This window comes from Cervus elaphus, unplaced genomic scaffold (assembly GCF_910594005.1).
Source record: "Cervus elaphus unplaced genomic scaffold, mCerEla1.1, whole genome shotgun sequence".
Taxonomy (NCBI): Eukaryota; Metazoa; Chordata; class Mammalia; order Artiodactyla; family Cervidae; genus Cervus; species Cervus elaphus.
The window spans coordinates 419,724-435,747 of NW_025316694.1; positions in this window are offsets into that span (position 1 = coordinate 419,724).

Below are 16,024 nucleotides of genomic sequence, written 5' to 3' on the forward strand. Positions count from 1 at the left end.
AGTCTTTAGCTGTATGTTATATAGTCACTCACAGTCTGTTAATGAAATGAAAGGAATGTCATAAAATTTAGAATGGCATCAGATAATTCATCCCAGGCCATAAAACGATTGACTTGAATCTTTTAGAAGGGCAGAATACCAACAAATAGTTCCGTTTACATAGATTAGGAGAACAATACCTGAGGAAGTAAGTTAGGCCGTTTAGCGGAACCAACTTGAAGATTGAGTCTGGGGTTCATTAACATAGCTTAAGACCACATTTCCATACGAAAAAGGCATGTATTGGTTAACTCAAAGTTTGAGAGTGGTTAGCTTTAGGTGAGACCAGGTGTCATGGCAACACAGAATGTTAAGAGAAACCTCCTTTTAAATTTGTATAGAGAATGAAAAACAGATCGCTGGTTTGTTTCTTCTTGCCATTTAAGAGAGATAAAAATGTCTGGCACTTACAGCCTCTTTCCTCCATTTGGAGACCCCTGGCCTTCCTGCCTGTTACCCTCTCATTCTCCCCTTTTCTTTTAGGAGAATTATGTTGCCTAGGGAAAAGGGGCGTCGTTTCCATTTCATAACTGCTTCCGAGCTGACAAGGGGCGTTGTCCCTAAATTGGTGAGGCAACATATTCTCCTAATCCTCATAATGAGGATGTCTGATCCAGGGGCCCCAAATAGTAGTCGGAAGAAGCTGCAGTGATAGCAGGAGTTTGAACAACCATTTGTAACTTAAAAGCTTTCACGCGACTAGAAACAAATCCAGTTACACAGTTACAGATGCAGGGAGCAAACAGCAAAAACAAAACAATCTGTATTAAAAGTCACGTTATGTCCATAGTTAAGGTACAAAGTATTGCACCAGTCTATTCTAGGGCTGTTAGATGTCATCAGACGAAGAAGAGGCATCACATGTGATTGTTGTCGAAGGTATTCGCAGACTTGGAGAAAGTCTTTTCCTTGAAGTGGAGATGTCCACCACGGGAAGCCTTCCACTGATGAAGAGGGGAGTGCTCCGCAGACCCAGCAGTTAGACCGATTGTGGAATGCAGCATAGGAGTGAGCCCAGGACAGGAAGGCATTGTCTTGAGGATCAAAGGGCAGACTCAGGATTTCTGGAGTCAGCAGAAGTAGGCTCACATAGATTATCAGGCCCATCTGAAACATACAAAGTCAGAGCATAGAAAGTAAAAACATAAAATGACATCACTTAGTTCTGGTCAGGGTGCCACCTCTTGACTCGAGTGTGATGTACCCACGAATCAATTCCTGGGACTTTGACAGCTGTGGGAGAAGAAAGAATAACCTGGTAAGGGCCTTCCCAGAGGGGCTCGAGGGATGAGCCCCCAGATCCCAATGTTTTTATGAGGACCTCGGTTCCTGGCTCAAATAGAGGCTTGCTGGATTCAGAGGCTGGGTCAGGAGTCGTCTCCCGGAGTTCTTTTAATGCCTGTTGAAAAGCTGAGAGTTGAGTTACATAATTAGTTAACTCTACGGCCTCAGGATCTATAACAATGTCTGTGCGTAAGAAAGGCCTTCCATAAATACATTCAAAGGGGGGCAGTCCCTCCTTTTTTGGGGCAGTTCGAGCCCTCATTAAAGCTATGGGTAGGACTTTAATCCAGTTGTCTTGCGTTTCTTGAGTTAATTTGCGCAGATGTCTTTTGATAATGTCATTAGCTTTTTCAACCTTTCCTGAGGATTGGGGTCTCCAGGAACAGTGTAAGTGATACTCTATTCCTAGAGATTTAGACACCCCCTGAGTTACAGCAGCTTTAAAGGCAGAACCATTGTCGCTCTGAAGGCTCCGTGGCAGCCCAAACCTGGGGATAATTTCATGGATTAAAATCTTTATAACCTCCTTAGCCTGTTCACTACGACAGGGGAACGCCTCAATCCATCCAGTAAAAGTATCCACCCAAACTTGTAAGCAAGAATATCCATTAGCTTTTGGCATATGAGTAAAATCAATTTCCCAGTCTTCTCCAGGATACTTTCCCTTTCGTTATAATCCAGATTTTGCTAGCTTTTCAGTCTTTGGGTTATTTTTCTGACATACCTCACACCGTTTGATAATGTTCTTTAAAGTTTTCATTATATTTTTACCTTCAAACAAACGAGAAGCCATCTGGTAAGTACTTTCTACACCCAAATGAAAACCCTTAAGAATTTTCCACTGAGCATTTTCAGGAATTATTAATCGTCCATCCTCGGACTGTAACCATCCTTTATCAGTAATCTTTGCTCCTCTTTTCTCATATCTTTCTAATTCTTCCTCAGTATATTGTGGTTTTTCCTGTTCCACAGGACCTGTCCAGATCAAAGGCGTCTGTAGGGAGGGGGTTTCGTAAAGTGCCGCTTTTTTGGCTTGAGAATCAGCCAGCAGGTTACCGGCAGCTACTTTACTCCCATCCCTGTTGTGCCCTTTGCAATGCATAACCGCTACTTCTTTAGGACAATAGATAGCAGTTAAAAGTCTCTCAATCTCTCTGAAATGCTTAATAGGTTCTCCTGTTGCTGTTTTAAACTGTCTTTCTTTCCATATTGCAGCATGAGCATGTAAAATCAAATAAGCATACTTAGAATCAGTGTAGATATTCACTCGCTGCCCTTTGCTTAACTCTAGAGCTCGGGTCAGAGCCACAAGCTCCGCTAACTGGGCACTGGTTCCCTGGGGAAGAGATTTTGCTTCTAAAACCTGTTCAGCAGTCACCACCGCATAACCTGCTTTGCGCTTTCCATCCCGAACAAAAGAACTGCCGTCTGTAAATATTTCCATGTCAGGATTGTCTAATGGGGTATCCATTAGATCCTCCCGAGCTGCATAGTTTAAGGTTAGGAATTGGGAACAATCGTGATCAGGTGTTTCATCTTCCTTCTTAGGAAGGAAAGTGGCAGGATTTAAATTTCCACAAACTTTAAGCTTAGTTACTGGTCCTTCTAACAACAGTGACTGATATTTAAGAAGTCTACTGTCTGTCATCCAAATATTAACCTTAGAATTTAAGATTCCACTCACATCATGAGAAGTCAGTACGGTAAGGTTTCGCCCATTATTTTTAAAGGTTCAGGTGCTAATAAAACCGTTGCCCCAATTACTCTTAGGCAGTGGGGCCACCCACGTGCAATTACATCTAATTCTTTGCTTAGATAAGCAATAGGTTGCTGGTGAGGTCCCCGGGGTTGTGTCAAAACTCCCAAGGCCATACCTTTTCTTTCAGTGACAAACAGGTTAAATTCTGACCCTGTGGGCAAACTCAAAGGCGGAGCTTGCAGGAGAGCAGTCTGAAGAACCTTAAAAGCCTTTTGAGTATCTGGAGACCAAACCAGTTTGTCGGTTTGGGCCTGCTGAGTTTCAGCTATAAGTTTATATAAAGGCCGGGCAAGTTCCCCATAGCTCGGAATCCAAATACGACAGTAGCCTGTGATTCCCAAAAATCCTCTCAATTGTCTTAAAGTCATAGGTAGGGGATGGTTTAGTATAGGTTTAATTCTCTCAGGGCCTATGGCCCTAGTCCCTTCTGAGATGATTAGGCCCAGATATCTAACAGATTGTTGACAAAGCTGAGCCTTTTCTCTTGATGCCTTGTAACCGCAGCCTGCCAGAAAGTTTAAGAAATCTTCTGAGGCTCGTGAACAAGCTTCCTCTGTCTCAGCACAGAGCAAAATATCATCTACATATTGTAACATTACCGCTTCAGAGCTATTAAAGTTTTGTAGATCTCGTGACAAACTTTGTCCAAATAAGTGAGGACTGTCACGAAATCCCTGGGGCAAAACTGTCCAGGTTAACTGGGAAGCTGGCTGTGTGGGGTCTTCAAAGGCAAATAGAAATTGACTTTCCTCTGCCAAAGGCACTGAATAGAAGGCATCTTTCAAATCAATTACTGAAAAATATTTGGCTCGTTCAGGAATTTCAGACAATAGAGTATAAGGATTAGGCACCACAGGGTGTAAAGGAACCACAGCCTCATTTATTATTCGTAAATCTTGAACTAATCTCCATTTATCATTTGATTTTTTTACACCCAAAATAGGAGTGTTGCATGGACTGTTACAGGGAACTAATAGTCCCTGTTCCTTTAAATTCTCAATGATGGGTTTTAACCCTTCCTTAACCTCAGGTTTCAGTGGATACTGCTTCTTATGTGGGAATAAGTGTGGGTCCTTGAGCTTGACAACTACAGGAATAGCACGACCTGCACAGATTTTCCATCAGCCCATACTCTAGGATTCACATTTTGTTCAACTAAAGGGAGAGAAAGGGAAGGCTCCATATTCATGAAAACAGAGGCATGGACTTTGCTCAGTATATCCCTCCCCAAAAGGGGTGAGGGTGATTCTGGCACGATAAGAAACTCGTGTGAAAATAGCACAGAATCCCAGTTGCATGATAGAGAATAACTGAAGTAATACCTTTTGGCTCGTCCAGACAGTCCCATTACGGAAGCGGATCGGGAAGAAAGTGGACCAGGGGCTTCAGTAAGCACGGAGTAAGTTGCCCCAGTATCTAAAAGGAAATTGACGGATTGGCCTCCCACTGTTATTAATACCCGGGGTTCCTCAGGTGTAATTAGGACGGGAGCTTGTGTGGGGACCCCCGGGCACCTTCAGTCCTGATTGTCTTGAGAGTCAGACCCCTGAGACCTACGCCTCTGGGGGCAGTCTCTCCTCCAGTGTGGTCCCTTGCAGACCGGACATGGAGCCAGGGGCGGCTTAGATGCCTGAGGGCAATCCCGCTTGAGATGCCCCTCCTTTCCACAGCAATAGCAAGCCCATCCCTTTTCACCTGGGTCCCTCTGGGCATTTTTCTCAGGCTGCTTAAGAACGGTTTTCATAGCCATTGCGAGGGCTTCCGCCTTTTCCTTCGTCTTTCTCTGCCTTTCTTTTTTTTCCTCATATTCCCTACCATAATAGACTGTCTGAGCCAGTTGTAACAGATTATCTAAAGACTGATTTGGTCCATACGCCCATTTTGATAACTTACGGCGAATATCTGGAGCCGACTGAGTGAGAAATTTATCTTTTAAGATCACTTTCCCTTCTTCACTTTCGGGATCAATTTCAGTGAATCTGCGAAGGGCTTCTCTCAATCTATCTAGGAATTTACCAGGAGCTTCCTTCTCCTCCTGTTCTATGTCTGCCAGTTTGCCATAGTTTAAAGGCTTAGAACGCGCCTGTCTGAGTCCTTCAAGAATACATCTGACAAAATGACTCTGATCCCATCTTCCTTTAGCAGTGTTATAGTCCCAGTCTGGTTCTGTAGCTGGGACCGCCTGACTCCCAGTGGGGAGGGCAGTTATCTCGTCCTCCCTCTTTCCCACTGATTCATTACCAAGCCACTCATCACCATAAGCAACCGCTTTCCCCAAAACTCGAGCCTTTGAGTCGGGAGTCAGCGTTTGTCCCAAGATATACATCACATCCTTCCAAGTGAGGTCATAATGCAGAGTAACACCTTTAAAAGCTCTAATATATTTTTCTGGGTCCTCTAAATAGTCTCCCAGGTCCTCTTTAATTCTTTGTATCTCTTGATAAGAAAAAGGCTTATTAACTCTCATAGACTGATAATTTCTCCCGGTGGGTACTTCGTGAAGAGGCAACAGCATGAGTGGCTGTCCCTCAGTCTCTCTGGCTGCTCTGCACATATCCCAGGGATAGATTGGAAAAACCTGCTTTTCTTTGTCTCTTTGCCTCCTGTTCTCTATCTCATCTCTTACTTCGATGGTCTGAGTTTCTACTGAAACCAGAGTAGTCTGAAGTCGTACTGAGACAGGAGTTGTTTGGACCTCTACATGAGCAATTCGAATCTCAATTTGGGTTCCCACTGAGACCGAGGCAGTTTGAATCTCAGTTTGTGTTTCTACTGAGACCAAAGCAGTTTGAACCTCATCTTGGAGACCCGGATACGGGGGCAAAGTAGGAGGACAGGGGGGAGCGGAAGGTTTCACACCCAAATCTACACCCTTAGGACATAAGTCTGGCATATTTCGCAGAGAGAAAAAGGGCAACACATACGCTACTTCTACCCATTTCCCTTGCTTTTTACAGAACCGGTCTAATTGTAAAACAGTGTTATACTTAAGAGACCCTCCAACTGGCCACCGTTCGCCGTCCTCCAGTGGGTACCGCGGCCATGCAGTATCACATAGGAAGACCAGGTGTGTCTTCTTTAAGCCCTGGGGATCAAATCTATCCCAGTTTTTCAGGATACAGTTCAAAGGAGTGAGGCTGGAATTGTTAGCTCCCATCTGTAAGAGAGAAAAAAAGCGACCAGCGCCATTTTTTCTACCGGAGGCGTCCCTCCCTGCTCTAGATGGGGGTGTAGACAGACGTTACACCAAAAGCTTTTCCTTTCTGGTCGGACTTAGTCTGTCTCTTACCGACGCAGGCGTCACATTCGTCCCTCCCGGTTCTACCACCGAGACGGGGTGGGGATGCACCAGGAGTAGACCTGATGGCATCCCTGACTGACGTCCAGCCCTTCACCTTGCTTGCCTCTGATGCCACCCGGGGCGCAATCAGAGTAACCTTCCGGAATGCTTCCCAAGCTAAGACCTCTGGGGGACACATTCATCACCTGAGTACCTGTGCACGACCCTGAGTACATTCCTGACCGCAATAAGACCGATACAAACATGAAACTGAGATGTTCCTTCCAAGCGTCACCACACCGGTATAAGAGCCTCCTCTGGTCCACTAAGAGCCAGTGTTACCAAAGGAAAAAACCATTGCAGTTCCAATCCGAGTAACCTTTAACCTCAGAGATGCTCTGGGAGTTAGAGCTCCATCTAGCTTCCGAACTTTCCATGCCTAGCGAGGCTAGGCGCTTCCTGACCACCAATCCAAGTTTGAGACCTATACCACAGTAGAGTAGCAACATAGGCCACAAGCCCCTTGAAAGTCTATGATCCGATAGATAAGGTTAGTACTTCTAATTCCCAAGGAGCTATGAAATGGTCAAAGAGACCGAAAAGTTTGACCGAGAAAGGAGAGTTCGGTCCACACGCTTTGCCAGTTTCTGGTCAGTTCCCGAAGGAGACATTGGTTGCCTCTTGGCATTGGCAGGTCGGTGTAAACCCCCGACAGGTTTTTGCCATAGCCTTATGAGGTCACCGCGGGACCACAGAGCAGGGCTCCTCACTTGCTTCGCGCAGGGCATTTCATTCATTTACACAAGCACACCATAGAGTTAGTAAAGTACAGCGGAAAACGTGTTCGCTAGGAGAACAAAGAACTAGAGCTCCAAGCATCCTTACCTTGCCCTGAAGGATCCCGGACGAGCCCCCAAGATGAAAGGTTGTTGCTGAACGATAAGACGCGGGATTCTTGGCCTCCGGAGGAGACGAATTCAATCCGGGGCCAGAGACGAGGCTGGATCGCTCAGAGCTTTTGTGTTATAAAGTTTTATTAAAGTATAGAGAAAGCTTCTGACATAGGCATCAAAAGGGGGCAAAAGAGTACCCCCCTCCTAGTCTTTAGCTGTATGTTATATAGTCACTCACAGTCTGTTAATGAAATGAAAGGAATGTCATAAAATTTAGAATGGCATCAGATAATTCATCCCAGGCCATAAAACGATTGACTTGAATCTTTTAGAAGGGCAGAATACCAACAAATAGTTCCGTTTACATAGATTAGGAGAACAATACCTGAGGAAGTAAGTTAGGCCGTTTAGCGGAACCAACTTGAAGATTGAGTCTGGGGTTCATTAACATAGCTTAAGACCACATTTCCATACGAAAAAGGCATGTATTGGTTAACTCAAAGTTTGAGAGTGGTTAGCTTTAGGTGAGACCAGGTGTCATGGCAACACAGAATGTTAAGAGAAACCTCCTTTTAAATTTGTATAGAGAATGAAAAACAGATCGCTGGTTTGTTTCTTCTTGCCATTTAAGAGAGATAAAAATGTCTGGCACTTACAGCCTCTTTCCTCCATTTGGAGACCCCTGGCCTTCCTGCCTGTTACCCTCTCAGTCATTCCCGTGGGAGGACTGCAGGGAGCAGAGAACCTTGCGAGCGGAGCTCCGGGCGTGGTGACCACCTCCTTCCCAAGCCCACTCCTCCGGCGGCGGCGGCGGCGGCTGCAGAGGTGGCGGCGGCGGCAGCTACCCCGGCTCCGGAATCGGCGGCTGCGGCTTTTCCGTATATCTGGAAGTAGCAGTATTTTTGCAAAGGCATCAGTGTGAAACCACAGAAGGCATGTTGAAAATCTGATTAAATTGAAATTGACAAAGTAAATCTGGTCATTGCTGTGATTTGAAACACTTTAATATGATAACTCAAATTATAACTGACAGCATTTTATCAGAACATATCAGATTTTCATGAATGTCACATAACTTCTAGGATATCTATATTAGTAGCATCAACCATACAATATAACTTGAGAAGATTCAATCACTCCTTCTGAACAACACTTCCCATGTAGTTTAACATGCCAAATGAACTCAGGTTGTTTAATAAATATCTCTCTTTGGGAGGTCTCAGGGGCCCTCTGAAGCATCCCAAAGTTAGCTAGAAGTCAGTTATTTAGGAAGGTTTGTTCACAAATATCAAAAGGGTTTATGACAGTCAGGTAGGCTGTGAAAGAATACTTATCCACTTAGCCAAAGTTAACAAAAGATTTCAAAGGTAAACCTAGGACGGATCATTTAAGAGGTAAAGAAACTTAAAATCCACTAGCAAAGGCAGTTCAACATCTCAAGAAACCTTGTACTAGGCACAAAACTCTTTTCTGGGGGTCCACTTTCCATAAAACCTCCCTATGCCATTCTGTACCCATTCCTTTGCTTCCCCCATCCTGAAACTGCCACCTGTAAGTCAGAACTACTTCTTTTTCCTTCATCAAATGCGATTTCATTCCTCGTACCTTCTTTAATTACAAGTCATACATTTTTCCTTAAGCAACCGAGAGCTGACTTTTATATTGGCATTTTACAGATTGGTGAACATACGTATCAGTGATACTATCTAAAAAAAAAAAAAAGCTTTCTTACACTGCACATCTCAGCATGGCACCAGACACTATTCATGGATAGCCAAAATCTCTTTAGTTGCTGTGTAAGACGAAGGCCCTGTCAAGTGGTGAATGTTTCAGAACCTTAATTTATGAAATGACCTAGCTATTCAATACACTGTCATCACTTAGTTTAGCACAACCATAGACATTCAGGTAGCCAAGATCTGGAGAAACTATTGTAAATTCAGTTCAGTTCAGTTGCGTCTGACTCTTTGCGACCCCATGGACTGCAGGCTGCCAGGCTTCCCTGTCCATCACCAACTCCCGGGGCTTGCTCAACCTCCTGTCCATCGAGTCAGCGATGCCATCCAACCATCTTATCCTCTGTTGTCCCCTTCTCCTCTGCCTTCAATCGAGACTACTATAGACAGATATTTTAAAGTATAATTATTTTTAATAGCTTACCTAAAAGCTCATATCGCATTTCCATTTTTTAGGAGTGGTTTTGGTTTGTTTTTAGAGGTACTTTCTTTGTTGACCAGTCTGTGAGAGAGATAACAATATAGCAATATTTAAGTTATAGTAAACCTAGGCACTGTGAAAAGTTTATGCTTAATGTTAATGACTCTTAAACATGTCTATATTAGAGTAGTGAAAAAAATAAAATATTAGATATTTACTATTGACTAGTTCCCAATTCACAGGAATCCAAAATTCATTTAGGTCCATTTTTTGCTTATATTTAGAGCTTTTTTTTTCTTGTATTTAGAAATATTAGAGTATTTCTTTGCATTTCTTGAGGGCTTCCTTTTCTTTAGATTATTTAAATAAGAACTCACTCACAGCTTCAGCAATATTATCAAAAAACAGAAGACTCACACTGAGACATACAGAAATCCACACAGAGGTCTTCTAGTTTTCCGCCTAAGATTGAAAATATCTCTTTGACTTCCCCTTTTTTGGGGGGAGGGGGGTGTTGAAGTTCTCATTTGCCCAAGGCTGAGGTCTCAGGGAAAGTGGGCATTGTTTTCTAAGGAAATGGTTAACTTCAAGCTCTGCCCTAGGCAGGCCTTTGTAACAAGCTCTGTTTTTAATTGATATGCAAAAGAACCAGCTTTACAGTTTCCAAGAAAAAAAGTTTTGTTTTGTTTTTTTTTATTTTAACCAGTTTTCTCTGGTTCTATAGAACATCATGGCCATCCTAGGTCAGGTCATCTTTCCTTTCTGTAGTCATAGTTTTATCCCTGAATTATAGACAGATCAGCTGACAAGTTTTCCATAGTTGAACCTGGGGAAGGATCATTAACGTGGCCGGATTGGAAGGTAAGGGAGGGAAAGCCATCTGGGAGGAGGGGCCCCGCGGGAGACTGTGGGGGGGGGGCGGCGGGGAGAGTGCGGGTCGGGTGGGAAAGACGGCTCTCCTCCGCCTTCCCGCCCGCCCCTCCATCCTCGGCCGGGCGCCCCCGCCACCCTTGCCCCGCGCCCGGTGGCGGCGTCTCCGGTGTCCCTCTTCCGCCCGACCTCCCCGCCAAGTTCCCTCGAGGTTGGGTCCAAGGGTTGGGGGCGGGTGGGGGGGGGGTGGTGGGAGGTGCTCAGCGCGCCCCCACCCCACCGCAGGCGCCTTGCCCGCGGCGCCGGCCATGGCTGCCTTACCCCCAGCAGCAGACCGCACAGCGCGGATCCTCCGGTCGCGTCTTGCGGGCTGTGCGGTGTGACGGCTGGCGGCTCCCCGTCGCTGGGCCGCTTGCCTGCCCGACGCGCCCCGCCGCTGGCCCTGAACCTGTTTGCCTCAGCCGGTCGTCGTCCGCTGCTCTGGGCCTGCTGCGCGGTCGCCAGACGCCTCCTCACGCCCTCCGAGCCTCCGGGCTTGCTCCCAGCCACCCCTCCCCAGGCCTCTGTCTTGTCTCTCACCCTCTCACCTCTGTCGTGTCCCTGTCCGCTTGGCGCCACGCTTCCCGTCCTCTCTGCCCTTAGTGGTGGAGGGAGGAGGGTGCCTAGGCCGCGGGCGCGGGTAGGGGGCCCTGGTGGTTGAGGGGAGAGGACGGGATCCCGGGGGGGGGGGGGCGGCCGTACCGGTGTAGGAGGTGGTGGGGGAGGGCTCTGCCCGTTTCGGGGGGATGTGGGGGTGGTGTTTTGGCGTCGGCGGGGACCTCCGGGCGGCGGTCGACCGGCGCACTGGGGGCCCCCATGCGTCAAGGGCCCGGCAGGGTCGAGGCCCCCGGGCGGGGACGCGGCAGTGGTGGTCGAAATCCGGGCAGTGGCCCGCAGGGCGTGCCTTGTGCCTCGCCTGCCTCCCCCTTTCCAGGTACCTACTGAGGGGCTTCCCTGGTGGCTCAGATGGGAAAGCATCTGCCTGCAGTGCGGGAGACCCAGGTTTGATCCCTGGCTTGGGAAGATCCCCTGGAGAAGGAAATGGCAACCCACTTCAGTACCCTTGCCTGGAAAATTCCATGGACGAAGGAGCCTGGTAGGCTACAGTTCATGGGTCTCAAAGAGTCGGACACGACTGAGCAACTTCACTTCACAGCTGAGAGAAAGCTTGAGTTGTCTCCTTGGGGTGGATTTGCTCCTGGATGGATTTCACCTGGCGGCAGTAGGGAGGCCCGTGGGCCTCTCCTGGAAGTGGGCGTATCGGCGGAGCACATTTGGCCCATGTCGGGGATGGAGCGTGCCTCCTCTGAGCTCCTAGGCAGTGGGTCCCAGGTCTCAGGGACCATTTCAACTGGGACTGCCCATTTCATTGGCTCCTGGATCCCCATCGATCAGCATCCAGTGAGCAGAGTGCAGGGGTACGGACCACAGGTAAGGGAACTGGGACTCGGTGGCGTAGGGTGGAGCAGGGAACCAAGTATTCTGCCCTCTCTGTTGGCATAGTCTCGGAGCCCCCTAACCTGGAGGTCGCAGAAAGGCCTTGCCATTGGGGTCAAGGCCTTTACCACTTTACCCCTTCGCATAAAGCTCAGACCCTCGTGATTTTTCCAAGCAGCCTAGTGCCTGCAGCGAGGTCCCAAGGAAGTCCAAGGGATTTATCCTGCCTGGTGATTTCTTTCACCTGCTGGGCACTCCACAACCCTTACTCTGGCTGGCTGGCCGGCCCAGCCCTGCTACCGGCAGTTTGCAGTCCAGTGGGCCCTTAATCACCTGCTGGAATGGGAAAGGGAAGGGTCCACGAAATGCACCCTAGAAACTTAGTAGGGTGCATGGATTTAAAAACCTGGTGGCCACCCAGCCAGAAAAGGAAAGAGGAGGGCACCTTGCTGCCCTTTCGTGGTGGAATCTGTGGCTGTCCTGCTGAAAGGGGGCCTTTCCTTAGGGACCCTGTGCAATAAGTGTGGTGTTTTGGAACTGAATAATTAGAACGTGTAAAGTTTTTTAATTATGTGATGCTTTAGTTTAAAAAAAAAGCTCCAAGTTTTTTGCAACCTGAGGTCTAAAAATTGAAGGTCTATTTTCCTTCCACTGTGGCATTCTATGAAGAAATTTGCTTTTTTTTTTTTTAAAGAAAAGAGTCAGAAAAGTGAGGGAAACAGAAAAGCCAGAGGTGCCCCTGTAGTTTGGTGAAGGTCTTAGGAGGTCACTTGTAAATGCTGCTGGCCGTCGGGAGGCAGTCTCTTGTGACCGATGGGCACAGAGCTCTGCGGGCCTGTCCTTTGCATGGATGTTCTTGTTTGTGAAAATCCAGCTCAGAGCCATCTCCTGATGTGTAAGAATTTCCCAGACTAGACCCCTAGGCAAATCCCTTAGGGCCAGGGACTCCTTTCTTCATTGTATTTGTCTGTTTGACTGAAAAGCAGCAATGGCATATTTTTCTTTAAATCTGGTCTATCATCCAGGCCTTGGAGTAATATTTCCCATCTCTCAATAGACTTGAGTTCCAGGGATGAATTATAGTTAGTTGTCCATGATTTTGCAGATGAGGAAACTGAGAGCCAGAGAGGGTGGAGGACTGTCCAAGGGAGAATGGGATATCCTTCCAGGAACCCTGGCTCTTGGGTTTTTAATGAGCTTTCTGCCCAGCATGGTCATTAATTGGCAAGTGTTGACATTGAGAATAAGCTATTGGTGGAAGTGTAAAAGGCTTTTTTAAAGAATGTGCCTACTGGCTGTGCATCTTATGGAGTATTTTCATTGTACTCCCCAACCCTTGGAAAATGGTGGGCACAGGGCAGATGCTTCATCATTTTTATTGAATAAGTTCAATGTCACACAATTATATCCATAGTGTCAGCAACACTGTGAGGTATATTAGAACAGTGATCACCACAGTTGGTACTTCATGGATCAGTAAAGAAAGAAAACTTTCTTAGGAAGACTGCAACAGAATTGCTAAGTTTTAAGTTTATCCCACAAGGATATTAAAAAAAATGAAATAAATCTCTCTGATCATCACCAAGGCTTTCAGATGTCTGTTGAGGACCCCACACAAGGGAGGGTCTACCTCTTGGGACACCCCTGCTTCAGCATCTCCCTAAGCCAGCAACCTGGGACAGATGAGTACACTTGCAGTTTCTTCCTTGACCTTGGGAATTTTTTTTGAAGACAAGTTTTTGACAGACAGGGCTGGGGGAAGGTTAGGGGATGTTTCAAGTGCAGTCCATTTATTGTGCACTCTATTTCTCTTTCTGTTCCCTGGTGGCTCAGTTGGTAAAGAGTCTGCCTGCAATACAGGAGACCCGGGTTCAATCCCTGGGTCGGGAAGATCTCCTGGAAAAGGAAATGACAGCCCACGCCAGTATTCTTGCCTAAAGAATTCAATGGACTGAGGAGTCTTGCGGACTGGTATTTGTTATCCATTTATAGATATGTATCCTAAATTTGAACAAAAATGAAAGCATGAAGATGTTTAGCAAAAAGTTATGTAAAATAAGGAGACTCAGCAATCCCTCTTCTGAGTATTTACCCAAGAGAAATGAAAGGTTGTGTTCACACAAAACCCATATGTGAATGTTCACGGCATTTGTGTCTATAATTGCTAAAAGCTGGAAACAACCCAAACATCTAGCTGGTGTATAGGTAAATAAACTGTGTGATACACACAGGGGAATACTGTTCAGCAATTAAGGAATGAACTACGGGTACACACATCAACATGAGTGGATTTCACATGTATTATTTTAAGTGACAGGGGTCAGTCTCAAAAGACTGTGAACTGTATGATTCCATTTACAGGACAAGGCAATATTAATGGGCACAGAAAACAAGTCAGTAGTTGCCAAGGTCTGAGGGTGGAGAGAAGTTGGCTACAAGGGGCAACCTGAGGGCATTTATGGGATGATGGATCTGTTTCACATGTTAATTGTGGTAGTGCTTACACAACTGTATGGGTTTGTTAAATATCATGAAATTGAGCATCCCCCCCCACCAAATTTTACTGTATGTAAATTTTAAAGGTAGAGAAAATGAAGAGATAGCACAGGTGCACACAAAAGGTAATGTCTGTGTGTGTGTGTGTGTATTAGTTGCTCAGTCGTGCTGACTCTTTGCAATCCCATGGACTGTAGCCTGCCAGGCTCCTCTGTCCATGGGCTTCTCCAGGCAAGCATACCAGAGTGCATTGCCATTTCCTACTCCAGGGGATCCTCCCCACCCAGGGATCAAACCTGGGTGTCCTGCATTGCAGGCAGATTCTTTACCATCTGAGCCACCAGGGAAGCCTAGTGTCTGTACAACAATGTGAAAATACTTACAGTCTTGCATAGTATACTTAAAATTGGTTAGGATGGTAAATTTTATGTGATATGTATTTTACCACAGTTTAAGAAAATTCAAAACTGTAAGACAGATATTATATATTTATAATGGATTATTGTGAAGTCATTAAGCAATTTTTTCCAAGAAATTATTAATAAAATGGGAATGTGGTTATAATTTTAGATTAAACTGAATACAAAGTTGAATGGGCTATAAATAAATCTGTGAATAAATCAAGGCAGAAACACTGGAAGAGGAAATGGTAAAATATTAAAGGTAAAAGTCTTGATGATGGGATTTTTTAATGATAGCTTTTCCTCCTTTATACTTCTTGGCACATTATTAGTTTTCACTTATTCTTTTTGTCAGTTCAGTCTTTCAGTCGTGTCCAACTCTTTGCCACCCCATGGACTGCAGCACACCAGGCTTTCCTGTCCATCAGCAACTCCCAGAGCTTACTCAAACTCATGTCCATCGAGTCAGTGATGCCATCCAACCATCTCATCCTCTGTTGTCCCCTTCTCCTTCCACCTTCAATCTTTCCCAGCATCAGGGTCTTTTCCAATGAGTCAGTTCTTTGCATCAGGTGGCCAAAGTATTGGAGTTTCAGCTTCAGCATCTGTCCTTCCAATGAATATTTAGGACTGATTTCCTTTAGGATGGATTGGTTGGATTTCCTTGCAGTCCAAGGGACTCTCAAGAGTCTTCTCCAGCACCGCAGCTCAAAAGCATCAATTCTTCAGCACTCAGCCTTCTTTATGGTCCAACTCACACATTTGTACATGACGACTGGAAAAACCATGGCTTTAACTAGAAGGACCTTTGTTGGAAAAGTGATGTCTTTGCTTTTTAATATGCTGTCTAGGTTGGTCATAGCTTTACTTCTAAGGAGCAAACATCTTTTAATGTCATGGCCACAGTCACCATCTGCAGTGATTTTGGAGCCCCCTAAATTAAAGTCTGTCACTGTTTCCATTGTTTCCCCATCTATTTGCCATGAAGTGATGGGACTGGATGCCATGATGTTAGTTTTCTGAATCAGTTTTAAGCCAACTTTTTCACTCTCCTCTTTCAGTTTCATCAAGAGGCTCTTCAGTTGTTCTTCACTTTCTGCCGTAAGGGTGGTGTCATATGCATATCTGAGGTTATTGATATTTCTCCCAAATATCTTGATTGCAACTTGTGCTTCACCCAGCCTGGCATTTCTCATGATGTACTCTGCATATAAGTTCCTTCCTAGATGCTTTCTGTTAATTAAACATAGCTGATTTTGTAAAGCTTGATTGGTTTGGGGGGTTTGAGATGTTCAAGAGTCAGACAGCTAGCACTTGAAGTTCCTGGAGCATACTTAGGATGGTAAGTGAACCTGATGCAGGAGAAGTG